The sequence below is a fragment of the Canis lupus genome, chromosome 24 (genome assembly GCF_003254725.2).
Source record: "Canis lupus dingo isolate Sandy chromosome 24, ASM325472v2, whole genome shotgun sequence".
NCBI lineage: Eukaryota > Metazoa > Chordata > Mammalia > Carnivora > Canidae > Canis > Canis lupus.
In genome coordinates this window covers 23,520,173-23,534,315 of record NC_064266.1, presented here as the reverse complement: position 1 = coordinate 23,534,315, position 14,143 = coordinate 23,520,173, and the positions used below count along the sequence as shown (strand labels likewise).

Below are 14,143 nucleotides of genomic sequence, written 5' to 3'. Positions count from 1 at the left end.
GGAAGGGGAATGGTGAGTTATTTTTTAATTGGTACTAAGTTTCAGTTTGGGATGATAAAAAATTCTAAAGACACACAATGGTAATGGCTGCACAATAGTGAATATACTAAATACCACTAAACTGAACACTTAAAAATGGTTACAATAGTCAGTTTTATGTCATGTGTATCTTACCACAAAAAGAAACAAACAAAATAAACAGGACAGATAAATTCATCATTTTCTTTGTCCTTTAGAGATGAAAATATCCATTGATATAGTAAAATCAACTAACAGGGCTGACTGAACATAAGCACTCCATCTCCACTCCCTCCTGAAACACCAGCAAAATGAAATAAATGGAAAAAAAAAATGAAATAAATGAAGTCAAAACCCTCAAAGATAAAGACAACAGGCAAGGAGATGATAGCAGGTAAATGTCAGCAACATTCCAGACAATGAAAAGCAGTAGTAACTAGGTTCTGCACATTTCAGTATATATAAAATACAGCTTTAAATTAAGACATGTTGGGCAGCCCTGGTGGCTCCACGGTTTAGCACAGCCTACAGCCCAGGGTGTGATCCTGGAGACCTGGGATCGAGTCCCACATTGGGCTCCCTGCATGGAGCCTGCTTCTCCCTCTGCCTGGGTCTCTGCCTCTCTCTCTCTCTCTCTCTCTCTCTCTCTCTATCTCTCATGAATAAATAAATAAAATCCTTTAAAAAAAAAAGACTAAATAAATAAATAAATAATAAATTAAGACATGTTGTAAATATCTTTCCTCCAAAAACTGCAGCAAAGAAAAGGATAATCTGGGATTTCCTTTTGACTACTGACTTTCCACAGAAACAAATGCAGGGATCCCTGGGTGGTGCAGCGGTTTAGCGCCTGCCTTTGGCCCAGGGCGCGATCCTGGAGACCCGGGATCGAATCCCACGTCAGGCTCCCAGTGCATGGAGCCTGCTTCTCCCTCTGCCTGTGTCTCTGCCTCTCTCTCTCTCTGTGACTATCATAAATAAATAAAAATTAAAAAAAAAAAAAGAAACAAATGCAGCTAATGCCTCTCTCATGTTACTTGCCTTCCCACTTCCAAAGCAGATCTATAATTATTTTTTTTTCAGATCTATAATTAAATGAGCCACCTGAAAATCCCTTTCAATATTCAGAGCAAATGAATTCCAAAAACTAGGTTAGACCATGCTTTAAAAAAAAATCTCTTCTCCATTAAACAAGATTAGGTTTAGCTCAAATCTATTTGACCCTGTTGCTGCATCTCTCTGACAGCATCAACTTTTTGTACTTTTCAGAGGCTCAGTTCAGTACTTTTATTATCAATGAGGGAAATACTGCATCTCAACTATTCTTTTTTTTTTTAATATTTATTTATTTATTCATGAGAGACACAGAGAGAGAGGCAGACACAGGCAGAGGGAGAAACAGTCTCCCTGTAGGGTACCGGATGTGGGACTCGGTACCGGATCCTGGGATCACACCCTGAGCCCAAGGCAGACACCCAACCACTGAGCCAGCCAGGCGCCCCGCATCTCAACTATTCTTAATACTCAGGCTACATCTAACATACTATTCAGCTTACTTACCAAAGAGAACACTTACAGTAACTATATTTGGCATTTTAGCCAAGAATAAGAAATAATTTCCCTGTGTATGTTGAGAAAATTTTCATGAGACAGTACAAACAGGACAAAAGGCCTCGTGAAAATAAAATCCTAAATATCACTTTCTCAAGTTATACAGAATAAACACATTCCACCTTTCTACAATGTTTATCAGTTTCTTTAAACATTCTAAATCATAAATTAATTATTGTCAAGTTTCTGCAGCAAAATTCTACATATTTTCCATGAGCAAACTGTCAGTAAATATAAAAATTCCATGTATAAAGTCTAGGGAAGCTTATCAGAGGCTGAGATCACCAAAAATCCCACACTAGAAATGTAATAAGCAGCTGAACTACTTGGTTCCTTCTTTTTTCTATTCTCTTGTACAAGCTGAGAAATCATAAGACTTTGTATTGTGATCCATCATTAAAGAGGTGCTAGGGCAGAGTGATACAGCAAGATCCACAACATGAAAAAGGAGGGATAATAGTATTATCCTCACATACCCCAGTTTTTACAAAGGAATGAATAGGGGGAAAGCCTTCAAAATTGGCTCTCTTCATCTACTGCATGGTCTCAATGTCACAGTGTGATCCATATATATGCTTTTGTCTCTGCTTTTGTCTCTTTGTCTCTCTTGTCTCTTAAGCTTTCGTCTCTTCCTTTCCATTTCCATGACCACTGACCTCCCTAGCCTAGTCTCCCTGCCTCCAGACTGCCAACTCTAGTATAAATACTGCAGATCTAAAAAAAAAATAAAAATAAAAATAAAAATAAAAATAAAAAAAATACTGCAGATCTCGATATTACCTGAGAAATCGCCACAAAATACCATTTTATCCTGCCAGCCAATAGGACTCAAGGTTCTCCCAAAACAAGAAGTTTCCTCTTAACTTTTCAAAACTTTCTCTTACTACTAGGCTTATAAAAACCCTCTTCAGGGCAGCCCTGGTGGCTCAGCAGTTTAGCACCGCCTTCAGCCCAGGGCGTAATCCTGGAGACCCAGGATCGAGTCCCACAAGTCTCACGTTGGGCTCCCTGCATGGAGCCTGCTTCTCCCTCTGCCTGTGTCTCTGCCTCTCTATCTCTCTCTCTCTCTGTGAATAAATAAATAAAATCTCTCATGAATAAATAAATAAAATCTTTAAAAAAAAAAAACCCTCTTCAGATTAATCTAAACTCCAATTAATCTACTTGTTATACTATCACCATCTCAAGTCCATTCCACCTTGCCCATTCCAAATCTCAGTCTTAAATAACTTCCCTCCTCCTCTCTGCCTTAAGTATTATTCTGCATATCTCTTATTCAGCCTTAGACTGCTCTAAGATATGGCCTGAACTGTTTTAAATCTTTATGTGGGTAAGGACTTTCTGCCCAGAAGGCAGGGAGCATGGGCTATGATGCAAAAAGTCAAGCTCCAGAACAGGGGTTGCAAAGTGGCAATCCACAAGACAAATCCTGCCCACAGTGGTGAGTCACTTGGCCCACAGTGTTTATATTACGATTTCAAAAGTTGCCAACATTTAAAAATAAAGATTTCTTACAAAATCTGGATGCCCAGTTTCTGTTTAGAAAAAAAGTTAAGGTGTTCAAGCTATACTTGATCCTATACTCCCCATGAGATCAATAGTGAGCCAACACACTGAATTATGTATTTTTAATGGTTAAACCAGTCAATTTTACCTTTCAATTTTTTTAAAAAGTAAGCCAAAGCTGCTTAACAGCTACACCATTAGAGGAACATGAATTTCCTAGTCCACTTAAGTCTCAATCAGATCATTACTATTTAAAATATTCCACTTAGGGATCCCTGGGTGGCGCAGCGGTTTGGCGCCTGCCTTTGGCCCAGGGCGCGATCCTGGAGACCCGGGATCGAATCCCACGTCGGGCTCCCGGTGCATGGAGCCTGCTTCTCCCTCTGCCTGTGTCTCTGCCTCTCTCTCTCTCTCTCTCTCTCTCTGTGACTATCATAAATAATAAATAAAAAATAATAATAATAAAAATAAAATAAAATAAAATAAAATATTCCACTTAAATTTACAATGGTCACCTTAGATAATGAATTAAAGTACTGAAACAATTTTAAGACAAGGTTGGTGGTAATGATAATAATAAAATAACAACAACAACAATAAACACAACACACTTATTGCAAGCCAACTACTGTTCAAGCAAAAACACATTATCTTATTTAACCCACACAACAACCCTATGGATATATGTCATTATTATTCCCAATTTATAGATGAGGAACCTGGCCAACATCATACTCCTAGTACATGGTAGAGTCAAAATCCAAAACCAGACAATCTAACTCTAGTACACATTGTTAACTTCTACAATATGATTCCTTTAGACTAGCATCCTCTCTTCTGTGACCAACTAAATTGATTCCTTGGAACAAAGATCAAGGCTAAATTTTAGATTCCACTCTTTCTCTGAAAGATGACTAAGAAGCAAACCAAAGTTCACCTAAACATGCTATTCAGATGGCATTTGGATTTTTCTTTACCCTAAAATAAGAATTTCTGTCATTGACAGAGAAAACACTTAGAGATCCAATAAAATAATATATTTTATCAGACAGCAAGTATGCTATTAAACATTTCTGGAGTAAGGCAAGCTCAATATGCAGATGAATTCTTTGTTTAAAACTTTGAAGTTGGGCAGCCCAGGTGGCTCAAAGGTTTAGCGCCGCCTTCAGCCCAGGGCGTGATCCTGGGGACCCGGGCATGGAGCCTGCTTCTCTGCGCGTGTCTCTCATGAATAAATAAATAAAATCTTTAAAAAATAAACAAAAATTAAAAAAATAAAAATATGAAGTGATAGTACAAAACTTATTTCCTGTGACAGAAGAGTAAATCTATTAGGGTAAGCAGTTTCCAGACCTGGGGAAAAAAAAAAAAAAAAACCTGCAAGTTGCTTGAGGGCAGGAATTGGGTTTTTTTCCATCATGAGTCCCTGTATTACCTACAACAGCAGCATTTAGCACATATTCAGGTATGTTAAAGGAACCAAGAAATCTAAAGTTGGTACCTTAAATTGCAATGCAATGCAATCCTTATTGTAGCATCTATCGCCCTGCTTTTTACAACAATTACTGGTCAGTAACTTTGTTTTCACGACAAAAAACACAAAATCCTTGAGGCAGGGGTTTTATATTAAGTACCCATTAGGACCTAGCACAACAGAAGCTCAATAAATGATTGTTGAAAAATACAAACAACATTTCTATACAATGTTTTCTATAAGTCTCTCTTTCTGCCAATGTTTGAAGTAGAACTTAAAATATAATGGCTTCTCATTTATAAGGCAATTGATAAGGGATCCCTGGGTGGCGCAGCGGTTTGGCGCCTGCCTTTGGCCCAGGGCGTGATCCTGGAGACCCGGAATCGAATCCCACGTCGGGCTCCCGGTGCATGGAGCCTGCTTCTCCCTCTGCCTGTGTCTCTGCCTCTCTCTCTCTCTCTCTGTGACTATCATAAATAAATAAAATTTTTTTAAAAATTTTATAAGGCAATTGATATTATGAAGTTCTACTATAAGATATTTCTAAGACCAAGGAATCTGGGTGGCTCAGTGATTAAGCACCTGCCTTTGGCTCAGGTCGTGGTTCTGGGGTTCCTGAGATGGAGAAAGACCTGCCTCTCTTTCTGCGTTTCTCATGAATAAATTTTTTTTAATTTTAAGATATTTTTAAGACCAATCTTATATCGTGGTATCAACAAGACCCTGAAAAATTAGTGAGCCAGCACATGAAGTACAAAATATAATCAAAAAATGAGATGAAAGAAAACAGAGAGATCATCACATTTGATACCTTTATTTTTTTTTTTAAGATTTTTTTCATTTATTTATTCATGAGAAACACAGAGAAGAGTCAATACCAAGGCTAGGACCCAGGTCTTCTAAATGTTGTCCTAGTTTTCTTTCCACAAAGAACTACTCTGTAAGTTCAGGATGTAGTGGACACTTTTAGAAACATTTTACAGATAGTTGGTATGAGGAATTTTTCCCAGCATACAGCTTTTTGTGAGGTATATTACCATTAAAGAAATGAAAGCTACCTTTTTCCTTTGGTGCAGGTAACATCATCTCCTTTCCCCTTCTTTTATTGCTCTATGTATTTTTCATTTTCATGCATTTCCTTTCTTTTCTTTTTTAAGATTTTATTTATTTATTTATTTATTTATTTATGAATGAGAGACTCAGAGAGAGAGGCAGAGACACAGGCAGAAGGAGAAGCAGGCTCCACACAAGAAACCTGACGTGGGACTTGATCCCAGGTCCCCAGGATCAGGCCCTGGGCTGAAGGCAGCGCTAAACCGCTAAGCCACTCGGGCTGCCCCCTTACCATGTCTTATTTATCTACTTTCCTTTAGTCACTTCCTTTCCTACTATCTCTCACAAAGCTCTCCCCATCTTCTCCTTCTCTCCATAATTATAAAAAAGAATGGAGTAAGTACACATTTGGTTATGGCAATGACCTGGGACACCATAATAAGCAAATCATAGTCAATCTCTAAGCATTTATAGGGTAGTTAACAGAAATATAAACCAAACACAAAGAGGCACACAGAAGTATGAATACTGATGTTTACAGTGAAGACAAGACTCTAAGTATGGATAGGCGATTTATGTGAAGAAGGTGGTAATGATAATGACAACAAAGAGTTGCAAGGTTAGAATTAGTGAAAGGGACCACTATCCTATTCAGCTTTCTCACCTACCAATTCATTAGTTCTACTTCATTCATTCCTTATTCTCTTACTGCTTGACTTTTCTTTTTTTGTTGTTGTTGTTGTTGACTTTTGTTTTTAAAGATTTTATTTACTCATGAGAGATACAGAGAGAGAGGAAGAGACGTAGGCAGAGAGAAGCGGGCTCCATGTAGGAAGCCCGATGTGGGATCGATCCCAGGACTCCAGGATACCGTCTTGGGACAAAAGCAGACGCTCAACCGCTGAGCCACTCAGGTATCCCACTGCTTGACTTTTTTCATGCTTTACTTTTTCTTTTTTTTTTTTTACTTTTTCTTCTTAACTAGTCTTCTTTATCTCTCCTGATCCTTTAAAGTCAATCTGTCCTGTCCTCATGTCTTCCTTCCCATTATTACTGCCAACTTCTCCCACATTTTAAACCTAGATAATATCTTAAGTTGTGAATTCATTTTTTTTAAGATTTTATTTATTTATTTATTTATTAATGAGAGAAATAAGAGGAACAGAGAGAGAGAGAGCACGGCAGAGACACAGGCAGAGGAAGAAGCAGGCTTCATGCAAGGAGCCCGACGTGGAACTCGAACCCAGGTCCCCAGGATCAGGCCCTGGGCTGAAGGCGGCGCTAAACCACCGAGCGACCCAGGCTGCCCTCATTTTTTTCTAAAGCTTTAGTATGTATTATTTTATTTGATCCTTACAAAACATCAGGAAGGCAGGTAGGAATCAATACATCTATTTTACAGATATATAAACTGAGACCAGGGGATCCCTGGGTGGCGCAGCGGTTTGGCGCCTGCCTTTGGCCCAGGGCGCGATCCTGGAGACCCGGGATCGAATCCCATATCGGGCTCCTGGTGCATGGAGCCTGCTTCTCCCTCTGCCTGTGTCTCTGCCTCTCTCTCTTTCTCTCTGTGACTATCATAAATAAATAAAAATTAAAAAAAAAAATAAACTGAGACCAGGCAAGATTAAATAACTTGCCAAAAGTCAGTTTGTCAGCAGCAAAATCAAATCAGACCAGGGACACCTTGGTGGCCCAATCGGCTAAGCAACTGCCTTCAGCTCAGGTCATGATCTCCGGGTCCTGGGATCAAGCCCTGCATTGGGCCTCCTGCTAAGGAAGGAGTCTGCTTTCCTTCTTTTTCTTTCTCTTTCCTTCTTTGTCTTTCTCTTTCTTTCTCTCTCTCAAATAAAACCTTAAAAAAATCAAGTCAAGTTTTCTTTCTACATTCTCTTTCTCCACTGCATGTTGCCTTCTTTTTACTTCTTACACTTTTTAACTATAATACACGTATCTGGACAAGTATACAAAGATAAATGTTTATAAAACAGCACAAGTGGAAAAAGAGTGTGTATGTCCAAGGGAAAAAAAAAACAAAAAACAAAAAAACAAGAAAAAAGTCAGAAGATCCAAAGTAAGAGCAGAATGTGGCTCACAAGCTAATCCTTATGGAGAAGACCCAGTTTCAAATCCATGTGGAAACTCTATTTCAATCAACGCAGCATCAACATCCTCTTTTCCCATACCTCCCCACAGCAGTTATATGACCAAAGCTCACACTCTGCACCATTTCCACCCCCTAATCTCTTTCACAGGCCTGCCACCGTACCTGAAGTTCTCACCGTTCGAGTCACTTCTTTGGATTAAGGCGTTGTCTCCAGAAGGCCACTGTTAAATGCATGTTACCTGAGAGGGGAAGGAGGGTCCATTAACACATTATCCCTATTAACACATCAGATTAGCAATGACCTTGGGAATCTGACAGCACAGCATCTTTTTATATATTTTTTTTTTTTATCTTTTTATATTTTATGGGAAAAGGGTGCCTGGCTGGCTCAGTCAATAGGGCATAGAATTCTTGATCTTGGGGTCATGAGTTCCAGCCCCACATGGGACATAGAGACTAGTCTAAAAAAATAATAAAATAAAAATAAACGTTTCATGGGATAATTGTGGGAGGGCAGGGACAGATCACTTTTGGTGGGGCAAGGAGGTTAAGAAGGTGAGTTGGGGGGATCCCTGGGTGGTGCAGCGGTTTAGCGCCTGCCTTTGGCCCAGGGCGCGATCCTGGAGACCCAGGATCGAATCCCATATCGGGCTCCTGGTGCATGGAGCCTGCTTCTCCCTCTGCCTATGTCTCCACCTCTGTCTCTCTCTCTGTGTGACTATCATAAATAAATAAAAATTAAATAAAAAAAAAAAGAAGGTGAGTTGGGGGAAAATGACTCATATATAGTATGGGGTGATGCCCACCTGGGTATGATGGCTACGTGGCAAAATTAGGATGGCAATATAAACACACTCTACCTACTGGGGTCACTGTAAGGATGGTCCCTGCAACTTGGGAGGCTCCTAAGGATAGGAAAAGAAAAAGTACTTCAAGGATCAGAGTACAGTCAGTTCTGAAAAGAAAAAAAACTGAGGTGGCAGCAGCTTTCCAAGGACAGAGCACTGCTAGACTGAAGGAGGAACAGCTTCTGGTTAATTACTAATGTGAGGCTACTTTCCAACACAATATTTTTAGCTGAGGGCCAACCTACCAACCAGATAATGCTGCAATTCAATTCTGCAACTCCCCTTGCTAATTTGTTAACTCAAAACCAGTATCATGTACGGCTACAAAAATCAACATGCCTTTACTAAGAGCTTATTGTGAGCCTAGAATTTGGTGAGGTGCTGTAAATAGAGAAAAAAAATTTATACATTTTTGTCTTAATTCATATAAAGGAAACCAATCCCCAAAACCCAAAATTGAGAGAGAGGTGAGGAATAAGGAAGTGAGAAAAAACAAAAACCACAAGCAGGTGACTATTTCCTATCAGTACTAACAACAAATTTCTTAAGCCAGAATAAATACAACAAAATTCACTGCTAGGCCAAAGTTCCTTGTTAAACTCTTGCCTAAGCAGTCAAGAGGCACTGGCTAGATAGAAATACCTTTTTTCTTTTCATCTAATACCAAAAGTTTTTTAGCAGCACACAATCATCTTGACACACTGGAGAATAATAAACTAAGAGTCACAAAACTTGGTTCTAATTCTAGCTCTAAATCTTAACCTGTTCTAGGTAAATTATTTACTGCTTAGGATTTTTTTTTTTATAAGCAAACAGAAAACTAATAGGTTGGACTAGTCTAATTATGGCATATACCTGGCATATATATCACCTAGGAGATGACAGTGTCCACAGGAAGTATCAGGCACTTATCAATCATAACTTACTTTCCCAGAGAGCACATATGACCAAAATCCTTCTCAATACAGTGCTTTTGGCAGCTACTTCAAAGCAGAATTGATTAACCAAAATATATTTGCCACTGTGGACTAGATTATCTCTTCCAAAATTCTAATACCAAGTTCCTGAGTACAAGAGAAAAACACTTCCAACAGGCTTAGATCAGTAGTGTTGAAAGTCATAAATTTCAGTGTAATCTCCAAGTTCTCCTCCAAATGCAACCAATTTAGTTCTAATTTTCCAAAAGTACTAATGAACAATATATTTTGATACCATTAATATATATAACCTGGTAATATTGTTCAGATTTGCTAATGGGTTCTTTTTACAGAACAAGAGCCTTTTTACCCAGTCTGGCCCCAAAAAGTCTCATCCAAAAATATGGCAACAATATTGCACTAGTAAAGAACTAAATCTAATCCCTTGAGCATCCCCACAACCTCTCTCCAACATTAAGTCCTTTCACCTCTCACCTAGACCTCTGCAATAGCCACTCTTCCACCCTTTCACTCTCATCACCAGAGCCATTTTTCTACAACACACGTCACTCATATCACTTCCCTGTCTAAATTCTGAATCTACTAACATAAAACTCCAGTTTTTAGCATTATAACTTTTCAGTTACCTCCTTTTACCTTTCTGACCTCACATCCTACAATGCTCTCCTTCCCCATCCCACTCCCTGTTCCCTGAACCCTTTTTCTCCCACTATCTTCTGCATTTACATACAGCACTGTCCTTCCCTTACCCCATCCTTATCACATTCCCACTCATCATCTAAGGCCAAACTTAGGACAGGAGCAGGTCCTGCCACCTTCTACAGCCAAACCCCAGACAGAACTGGCCAATTCTGTCTCAAGCTTCTCAGTAGATTCACAGTATTGTTTGCCTCAGTGGTTCCCAAAACCAAGAGAGCTGCCTGAGGCATGTTTTAAAAATAAATTCTTCAGGGCAAAAGCAGACCTACTAAATTGATGTCAGAAAAGGAGACCCTGGAATTTCTACTTTTAAAAAGCTCCCCTAACTATTCTAATGTGCAATTTGAGGAACTACTGGTTTGTCTATCTTTTTCAATAGGCGAACAGATGGGTTTTTTTTGTTTTTTGTTTTTTGTTTTTGTTTTGTTTTGTTTTAGAATTCAGAAATGATTCCCTCTGGAATACTGTGAAAACGTATTCTGCACTCATTTTTTATTTCATGTCCTTTTTGACTTGATTCATATACTGACCATGAAGGAATTCCTTCTGGACTCACACCCAAAAACCTTACATTCTGTTGATAACTGTACCCCGAGTAAATCTATGAATAAATACATAGTGCAGGCTTCCAGCATAGCTGCCATGAGAACTTTATTTCAGCTGAGAAATCCTTAGCTGATTTTGAGGGTTAGTATCCGCTGCCTTTACATACTTCCCTAAAATCGATTAAGAAAAGATGCGGGAGACCCCCCAACTAAGTGCAATGATAAGTGACTGGCTCCAGTGCCTCAATAATTTCCAAAGGGCAAAAAAATCCCACTTTTCCTTCCCCAACCCTCACTCCCAAAAAAGTATACTGAAGCTGTAGAATTATGGCAGAAAATGTAACAAGACTAACATGCGCATATAACCGAGAAAAGCTGAGTTGTTATTGGGGAATCGTGAATTTCGGGTAGTTTGCACGTTCACCTTGTTACATCTTTAACTTTAGGCCCAACGTCCACCTTGAGCGCACAGACCCTGTGTTTCTCTGTAAGCCGTGGCCCGAGACTGTGTCGGAAAACTTGAGTTCCCCCACTAAGTCGTGTCCTCATCACGTTCTCACCCTTAGAATACGTTCACGACTACTTTTTTTTCTTTTCTCTGCCAAAGAAAAGGGCACTCAAGAGGGAGGGCAGTGACAGCTCCACGTCTGCAAAACTCGGCGCCGGGAGGTGCCCGCGGGGCCGCGGCAGCAGGCGCGGAAAAGGGCGCCTGGGCCGGGACCACCACGATGGGGGACAATGGAGGGAGGAGGGGAGTGTAAGAAAGAGAAGGCAGCCGCTACGCTGGGCCTGCCTCGCGACTGGGGGCTCCAAAAAGTCTCGGGAAGGCCAGCCGAGTGGCAGGTGGGCCCGGCCGCCGCCCCTCACAGGGCCACGTCGGCCGCTCCGGCCGCTGCCGCCGGGCCCCGCGCGTAGGCCGGGCCGCGGGAGAGTGGCCCCCGGGCGGGGCTGAGGGGCGCGGGGCCGGCCCCAGCTGGCGCCCAACGCGGCCCAGCCCTCTCACAACTTGGCGCCCGCGAGGCGAGGGGCTCCCCACGCCTCGGTCAAAAAGTGGCTCCTCGGCGTCTCCGGCCAACCCACCCCTCGGCCACTAGCCCGAGCTCCCCGCGCCCCCCACGGGCACCGGCTGTGAGAGAGGAGAGAGCAGTCGCGGCTCTAGGGTCCTCTGCCCGCGCGCCGCACTCCTTCACCCCTGGTTCTCCTCCGACACTCTCTTGCGGGCTCCCCCTCCTACCCAGAAGCGCCCCCAGTCCGCCCGCGAATGTTTACCGGGACTCGGGGCGGCGGCGACTCTTCAGTCCCTCGACTAAGATGGCAGCCGGTCCCGAGCCCAGACCACAGCGACTAGAGCGAGTTGGCGGCCAACGCGCAGGCGCCTCCTGCTCGGCAGGGATGTGGACTACAAGCCCCAGAAAGCCTTGCGCGCTGACCGGGAGAATTGGCCGGAGCTGGGCAGCGCAGCTACACCGGAGTTTACTCGCCCTTAGTAGGAGGGACTATGGGATTGCTCGCAGCCACTCTAGGCTTTTTTTTTTTTTTTTTTTTTTTAAAGTATGCCCACTTCCCCAGAACCTCTAAAGACTGTAGCTGTGGTTCCCAAAAGCTATTGTGCATCAGAAACACCTGAAGGGCTTGTTGACATTTAGGAGAGCCCCACCCCCAGAGTTTCCGTTTCAGCAGATCTGGGATGAGATCTAGTAATTTGCATTTCTAACTCGGCTGTGCTTCTGGTGGGGGAATCACACTTTCAGAAACACTGGATTATAGTTTAGTCCTTAAGAAAGTAACGCTGGGGAGTTAAATTGATGGGGTTCAAATCCACCTTTTAACAAAGTACGCTTGGGATCCCTGGGTGGCGCAGTGGTTTAGCGCCTGCCTTTGGCCCAGGGCGCGATCCTGGAGACCCGGGATCGAATCCCACATCGGGCTCCTGTTGCGTGGAGCCTGCTTCTCCCTCTGCCTGTGTCTCTGCCTCTCTCTCTCTCTCTCTCTCTGTGACTATCATAAATAAATAAAAATTAAAAAAAAAAAAAAACAAAGTACGCTTAAGGATGATGAGAATAGCCTACATGTAAGTGGTGCCAACCTGGCAGGTATTGGAAGAGCTGATCAATAAGCTTCTTTAATCCTCACAACAAATCTAGAAGGAAACTACCTCCATTATCCTCACTTTACAGATGGGTAAACCAAGTCACAAGCTGGATAGGAACCCAGGCAGTTTGACTTCAGAGTCCATCCTCTTCTTTATGGGTTGTTTGTGAGAATTAATAGGCTGTGCAAGTAAATTCAGAGGCCCAGATAAGTGCTTCCTAATTAATGACCTTAGCTATTATTGTTTAGCCTGTTTCCTCCTTATGAACATATTTTACCATCTGGAAAGTCACTTGCATTTTTCAAAGTATGTTCAAATCTCAATTCTCAATTCTCATATTGCATTCCTGCAATATGACTTAAGAGAGCTTATTAATGATGCAGACTTCTGGATCCTAACCCATTCAGAATCTCCAAGGCAGTGGTTCTCAAACTTTAGTGCCCATCAGAATCTCCTAAAGAAGAGCACCTGAGTGGCTTAGTGGTTGCGCATCTACCTTTCGCTCAGGCTGTGATCCCAGGGTCTTGGGATGGAATTCCACATTAGGCTCCCCACAGGGATCCTGTTTGTCTCTCTGCTATGTCTCTGCATCTCTCTGTGTGTCTCTCATGAATAAATAAATATAATCTTTAAAAAAGAGAGAGAAAAAATCTCCTGAAGGATTCATTAAACTGGGCAGTCTGGGTGGCTCAGCAGCTCAGCAGTTTAGGGCCGCCTTCAACCCAGGGCCTGATCCTGGAGACCTGGGATCCAGTCCCATGTTGGGCTCCCTGCGTGAGGCCTGCTTCTCCCTCTGCCTGTGTCTCTGCCTCTGTCTCTCTGTCTCTCATGAATAAATAAATAAAATCTTAAAAAAAAAAAAAAAGGATTCATTAAACCATAGATTGCTGGACCCCACCCCTAGAATTTCTGATTCAGTAGGTCTGGGGTGGGGCCTGAGAATTTGCATTAACCACAGACCACACTTGGAGAATCACTGCTGTAGGGCAGTGTTTTTCAACCTTTTTAAAAATTATCATCTAAGGAACATTTTTAGACATTTTCCCTAGTTATTCCCCCATGAAATTTTAATATCACAAATACACTGTACATCTATTAATGTATCATATATATGGGTTTGCGCACGAGCACTTTTACATAACCAAGGAAAAATTTGTTTCCTTTTTTTTTTTAAGATTTTATTTATTAATGAGAGACACACAGGGAGAGGCAGAGACACAGGCAGAGGGAGAAGCAGGCTCCATGCAGGAAG

At 41.7% G+C, this 14,143-nt stretch overlaps 1 protein-coding gene across 5 annotated transcripts in view; it reads right to left on the bottom strand.

Annotated features, from left to right (window-relative positions):
* The window catches only part of ITCH (itchy E3 ubiquitin protein ligase), a 152,475-nt gene extending 140,269 nt beyond the window's left edge, over positions 1 to 12,206 (bottom strand). For 3 of the 5 annotated variants that reach the window (XM_049100537.1, XM_025469781.3, XM_025469778.3), the window contains exons 1-2: positions 12,069 to 12,206; positions 7,932 to 8,008 (exon numbers count right to left, since the gene is read on the bottom strand). The gene's annotated coding sequence lies outside the window, so the exon portion shown is untranslated. The remainder of the gene's footprint in view (positions 1 to 7,931; positions 8,009 to 12,068) is intronic. The other 2 variants (XM_035705946.2, XM_025469779.3) reach the window with 2 other exon arrangements.
* Between the last annotated feature and the right edge of the window lie 1,937 nt (positions 12,207 to 14,143).